This window comes from Haliotis asinina, chromosome 5, assembly GCF_037392515.1.
Source record: "Haliotis asinina isolate JCU_RB_2024 chromosome 5, JCU_Hal_asi_v2, whole genome shotgun sequence".
Lineage (NCBI taxonomy): Eukaryota > Metazoa > Mollusca > Gastropoda > Lepetellida > Haliotidae > Haliotis > Haliotis asinina.
The window spans coordinates 17047056-17053854 of record NC_090284.1 but is presented as its reverse complement, the minus strand read 5'-3'; positions in this window follow the sequence as shown (position 1 = coordinate 17053854).

Below are 6799 nucleotides of genomic sequence, written 5' to 3'. Positions count from 1 at the left end.
TCCCTTCCTCTGACTCATTTTGTCCTGTACACCTATGTTGTATGGGTCTGTGTTATTTAACGCTGAATCAAACTGAGGCTGGCCCACTTAAACACTTTTTTACATCCTCCGTGTTCTTTTCCCACATGGATAGAATGTGTGAAGCCCATTTCTGGCGTCCCCTGCCGTGATATTGCTGGAATATTGCTAAAAGCGGCGTAAAACTAAACTCACTCAAACATGTAATGTTGCGGACGACAGTTATGTATATTACACACAGGTATTTATGTGCCCCTCAAAGTATAAATATGGCGACCAACAAAAACAATACGAACTGCTGAGTATACAAAAAGTTACTCGACAAAATAAACGCACGCCAAGACGAGTAAGATGATGCGCGTGTGTCATTAAGTATTCATGTTTAAATCAATTATTCACAAGTTGGGACATACTTATGGTATCATAATTCATCGTGTGTAGATGTACTGATAACACAATGTAAACCCAGCCTCTACCTTCGTTACTGTTGCTTGATTGTATGTACATCTTCACAGAGAATATGAATGTTTAACGAAGTCTCCGGAGGCAAAATCTGATTGGAACTACATATCTTAGATACAACGACATTTTTGATAAATACCCCTCCAGGATTAGTTTCATCAGCGTATATCCGTGATATATTTGGGATATATATCAAGGTAACGTACTTGTGGCGACTGTGTAAACATTGTGCGTTTCCTTAGCTAGCGATTTGTGTAGATAGTGGGGCAGAACACATGAGTGATTGATTGATTGCGTGAGTGAGTGAGTGTTAAGAATGTGTCAAGATTTGTGAAAAAAAACCTGTCAATAACTCTATAAATATAAACACAGTAATATAGTCATTTTTACCAAATGATCATAACAATGTATCCTATATGTTATGACTTTATTTGTACGGTTCATGCACCACCAATAGTGCTTTTGTCGGAATAAAATATTGAATTGAATTGAGAGTGGGTTTTGGTGAGTGAATTTTTCCCGATTCAGTATGCAATATTTAGTACACAGTGAGGTACACCAGAAATGACTTCACAAATTGTAAACAATTTGCAGGATGTACAATCAAAATCTAACTGCTGTGTTCGTTATAACGTTTTTTCTTTCTTTTAAAAAACCTCAAGTACAGGGCAACCCGAAATAATGAACTTATTACATTCAGAGAAGAACCAAATCAGACAAACGTCAGAAAAAGAATCTGAAAATACTCAGTTATTATTAAAGTTTTAAGTCAATTGCTCTGCATTTCTCGTCGGATAAGTTTTAAATGGAGGAAAAAGCGAGTATTAAAACACGGCGTGTTGTCACTGTCTGAAGAATACCAGAGCATTATTCTGGATTGCTCAACGATTAAATATATACGGAAACATATACGACAGTGTAAATCAAATATTTAGATTCCTGGCGTTTTCGACCAATTTTTGAGTGACTGGTGTCACGTGTTGAGCAGGATATGCTTCTCCTTTTAATGAACACCTGGTATCATCGCTGGCTGTCAGTCTGTTCAATTCCTGTCATCACTATTTACCTGTTTCAGAATTTGATGTGGACTAAACATTATATGAAGATGTTTGTGTGATAAATATACATTAATGTTATTGTCACTAAACATGTTATTAAAATGAACACCCACTCAAACACTGCACTGAACCCACATGAAACAGTACATGTTCCATCCCTCGATGCTGAACATCAGACAAGGCAATAGCAAGTACCATCTTTTAATGTCTTTTGGCATTACACGATTTCGAATCGAACCACAGACTTTCAGCTCTCCGGTCAGACATTCCACCCAATTTACCCCGGCGGTATTTCAAGCAATAAATGTTAAGGAATGTTTTTCCCTACCAAAGTTAAACCTTGATAATTTAGCACAGGTACATTTTTCATATATCATTAATATTTCTCAGCCTTATTAAGAAAGTGTAATCCAGTAATCCCAAATATAACATATGTCAAATATTTTACAAAACTGAAATAAATAAAATATACATGGTCATTTTAAAGAGCTAAATATCATACTTACCTGTTTCACTTTGAAACACAGTGTAGAACTGAAAAGTAAACAAATGAGGATATAATAACAGATAGATTGGATCATACGTCGGAATTGGTAATTCCAATACAGTTTATGTTAACAAATACAAATAAACCACATACCAATGTGAAGGAAAACAGCAGTGTATGTAGATTTGCCATTGTCGGCGTACACGCTGGTCCTATCTGACTGTCCCGGTACACTGTTAAACTACTGGTACACTAGACTGATGACGTCACGGTAAATATACGTCCTGATTGGTCGCTAAGGCTATTAACGTATGTGTTTATATCACCCTTAATGATACTAAGGATATGTTTAGTTTAGTTTGATAATCTAGATTCAAATAGGAACCCAAATATATATGCAGGTCCCTTCATGATTCTCATTTTGAAGTGAAATTTAATGTTCAGTCACAACAAAGTCATACCATCTCGCGCAGTAGACATTGCTCTTTCCTTTATACATTCTTTCGGTTTAGTTAGAGGACAGTGTGAAAACTTCAAAATGTTGAATGTAAACCGTATCATTTAAAGTTCTGAGATTCAATCTAACCCTACACGCACACACACATACACACAATAATATTCATTCAACGCATTCCAGTTCTATGGGTAAGGACCCAAGGTTGATTTTGGTCATACCCTTTCACCCTTTTCCTACATGTAGGGTTCTTATTTCGTTATTTGTGTACGGAATGTTTCCGAGTTTCAATCATACCTCTTGTGTTAGTTCTCACTTCTGTCTTGGCGTGTTTCTGAATTATCTTCACAGGTGAAGATCCGGGTTAGAATTGATCTTCAGTAACCCATGCATGTCGTGGTGACTATCGGGATTGGGTGGTCAGACTCGCTGGCTTGATTGACACACGTCATCGCTGCCCAGTTGCGCAGATCAACGCTCCGAGTGCTGTTGAACACTGGATTGTCTGGTCCATTATTTACAAAACTCCGCCACATAGTTGGAATATTGCTGAATGTGGCGTAAAACTAACTCACTCACTCACCCACTCTTAATCTATTAAATTGTTGAATGCTTTGTGACATAAATGATGCGTACGGATCGTGTTAACGTTAAAACAATGCTCTGTATATTTTATCATATGAAGCATAAATTCATCCATATTGTGTCGTATAGTGTGTCGTCACGGGACCCACGGCTAAACGAACAGATTAGAGTATATGCACCTTGTACCGGTTTGTAACGAATCTAAATATTTGACCGCGTATATTTTCATACTGCAAATTGTGATAATTTGAAACAAACGGATGAGATATTGTGATTATTTGAAACAAACGGATGAGATATCATATTTATCAACTCACGTATGGTTCCACAGTGCATACTCGCGTTGGCCACCATGTTATATGACTTCTCGGCACTGTATACATGTTGATTGATGTGTTGCCATTCGATAAATAAGCGACGGAAAATTAAGCAGAAATTGTCTGATTGAAGGTAAGATTATTCCCCACAAATGTGGAAAATATGGCATGAAAATTAAATTTATGAAAATTAATTATCCTACATTAAAAATTAACATGTAAGTCTGTTGAAATTATGTCAAGTGTCCGAATGTATCTGGAACGGGAGTGCAGCTCATGGGTGCAAAGCTACGATAACACGTCTTGTGAAATCAGTAGTGTAGAAGACGAATTTCTACAAACATTAGCAGTTGGAGAAAACTAGTGTTACAATCAGAGTATCCAGCTGAATGGGTATTTACCGTTTTACCAAGATCTATTTCAACAACCTTTCATAGGGTCTTAACTTTGGAGAAAACTACTGTCACAATCAGAGTATCCAGCTGAATGGGTATTTACCGTTTTACCAAGATCCATTTCAGCAACCTTTCATAGGGTCTTAACTTTGGGGAAAACTACTGTCACAATCAGAGTATCCAGCTGAATGGGTATTTACCGTTTTACCAAGATCTATTTCAACAACCTTTCATAGGGTCTTAACTTTGGAGAAAACTACTGTCACAGTCAGAGTATCCAGCTGAATGGGTATTTACCGTTTTACCAAGATCTATTTCAACAACCTTTCATAGGGTCTTAACTTTGGAGAAAACTACTGTCACAGTCAGAGTATCCAGCTGAATGGGTATTTACCGTTTTACCAAGATCTATTTCAACAACCTTTCATAGGGTCTTAACTTTGGAGAAAACTACTGTCACAGTCAGAGTATCCAGCTGAATGGGTATTTACCGTTTTACCAAGATCTATTTCAACAACCTTTCATAGGGTCTTAACTTTGGAGAAAACTACTGTCACAGTCAGAGTATCCTGCTGAATGGGTATTTACCGTTTTACCAAGATCTATTTCAACAACCTTTCATAGGGTCTTAACTTTGGAGAAAACTACTGTCACAATCAGAGTATCCAGCTGAATGGGTATTTACCGTTTTACCAAGATCTATTTCAACAACCTTTCATAGGGTCTTAACTTTGGAGAAAACTACTGTCACAGTCAGAGTATCCAGCTGAATGGGTATTTACCGTTTTACCAAGATCTATTTCAACAACCTTTCATAGGGTCTTAACTTTGGAGAAAACTACTGTCACAGTCAGAGTATCCAGCTGAATGGGTATTTACCGTTTTACCAAGATCTATTTCAACAACCTTTCATAGGGTCTTAACTTTGGAGAAAACTACTGTCACAGTCAGAGTATCCAGCTGAATGGGTATTTACCGTTTTACCAAGATCTATTTCAACAACCTTTCATAGGGTCTTAACTTTGGAGAAAACTACTGTCACAATCAGAGTATCCAGCTGAATGGGTATTTACCGTTTTACCAAGATCTATTTCAACAACCTTTCATAGGGTCTTAACTTTGGAGAAAACTACTGTCACAATCAGAGTATCCAGCTGAATGGGTATTTACCGTTTTACCAAGATCTATTTCAACAACCTTTCATAGGGTCTTAACTTTGGAGAAAACTACTGTCACAATCAGAGTATCCAGCTGAATGGGTATTTACCGTTTTACCAAGATCCATTTCAACAACCTTTTATAGGGTCTTAAATTTTCCAACATCATCAAAAAGGCGGCCCTGCTCGCTCAATAAGATGAGATTTAGGGCACTGTGTAATGATGTGTTGCTTCCTATGAACAAATAAAACAAAAAATACCTACGGGTCTGCACCTTGCTGTATTGTAAAGTGAACAAAAGAATAACATATCCCAAGACAAATATGTGTTTCAAAGACAAATTGTCAACATTCATTCACGTGTTATTTTCATATTCCCCATGATTTTAGGGGAATCAAATTGATTGAGGCGTTCGTAACATGTCGAGTATCTATATATGACCGCCAGTAGTTCAGAGTTAACTCGCTTTGTTGTAGACGTCATGGTCCAAACTCCGGGACAGAGCTCATCTTCCATATCTTTTCCTTGTAAATCTCCGCATCTGCAATTTTCGTCCTGCTTCCAATACTATTTCCTGGATTCAAAAACTGAGCGCGGACCCGTGAAGGTCACGGGGTGGAATAGGCCTTCAGTAACCTATGCTTGCCATAAAAGGCGACTATGCTTGTCGTAAGAGGCGACTAACGGGATCGGGTGGTCAGGCTCGCTGACTTGGCTGACACATGTCATCAGTTTCCAGTTGTGCAGATCGATGCTCATGTTGTTGATCACTGGATTGTCTGGTCCAGACTCGATTATTTACAGACCGCCGCCATATAGCTGGAATATTGCGGCGTAAAACTGAACTCACTCACTCACTCAACTGAGCACGTGTCACATTTAACGCAATCAGCTGTGTCTAATTCTGGAAATTTGTCAGTGCACAGCCTCATGCACCTTGGCCAATTACATATTGACGCGAAAAACACTTGCCCTATGGTATCACTTTGTATGACTCTTAACACAACGTGTGTCTCAATGTATGTTCAGGAATGTTCATTGATCGTACATTGTCATTTACTGATTTCACAATTTTAAGTACCGATTTCTGGGTTGATCGTCATGTTTCAAGTTGGGAATCAACACATAACATAACCTCAATGCCAAACAGCCACTACATGTTTGACAACAGACTGTTACAATTTAATATATTTTAATATGACACGTTGTTAATATATAAACTATGTACATAACATAGATAGATTTGTGAACGTGAAGCTAAGAATTGAATAGTTCATTCATATACAATGGAAGTTGTCAAAACCGGCAGGTGTCCAATCCGGCAAGTTGTAAACACCGACATAAAATTTCAGTTCCGTCCATGACTTGTAAATGGTCATCTCCAGCGAAATGATGTTAAATTGTGTCTGTTTCGTTTGTGCAAATCTGTATGAAAGTATAATAATTATCCTTTTTTCACATTTACGCGAGACAATGGCTGTTAGCAAGTGGTCAAATGTACTTCCTCCAAGTGTAAGTTTTGCTTTGCCCGGCTATCATGACTGACATGTGTGCATAAACAAGGACTTTTAGAAAGTGGTAAATTGTAACACGCGTTATTAATCTCACGTCCGTATTGATAAACGCTTGAGGTGCGGAGAAATGGGTATAAAAACCAAGTAGTCTCTTTCAGAGTGCAGACTCTTTCATCGTTGTCACAACCCCTAGTGTACGGTGCACAGCCTTCTGCACTTAAAGAAACTAAAGACTTCGTTGGTAAATGACCAGATGGTGGCTACATGAATACGTGCAAACATCCAATTGCGGGTGCAGCAACGTGCATTAAACTTGGACAAAGTACTGTGACTATGTCCCCCAGTGCACCC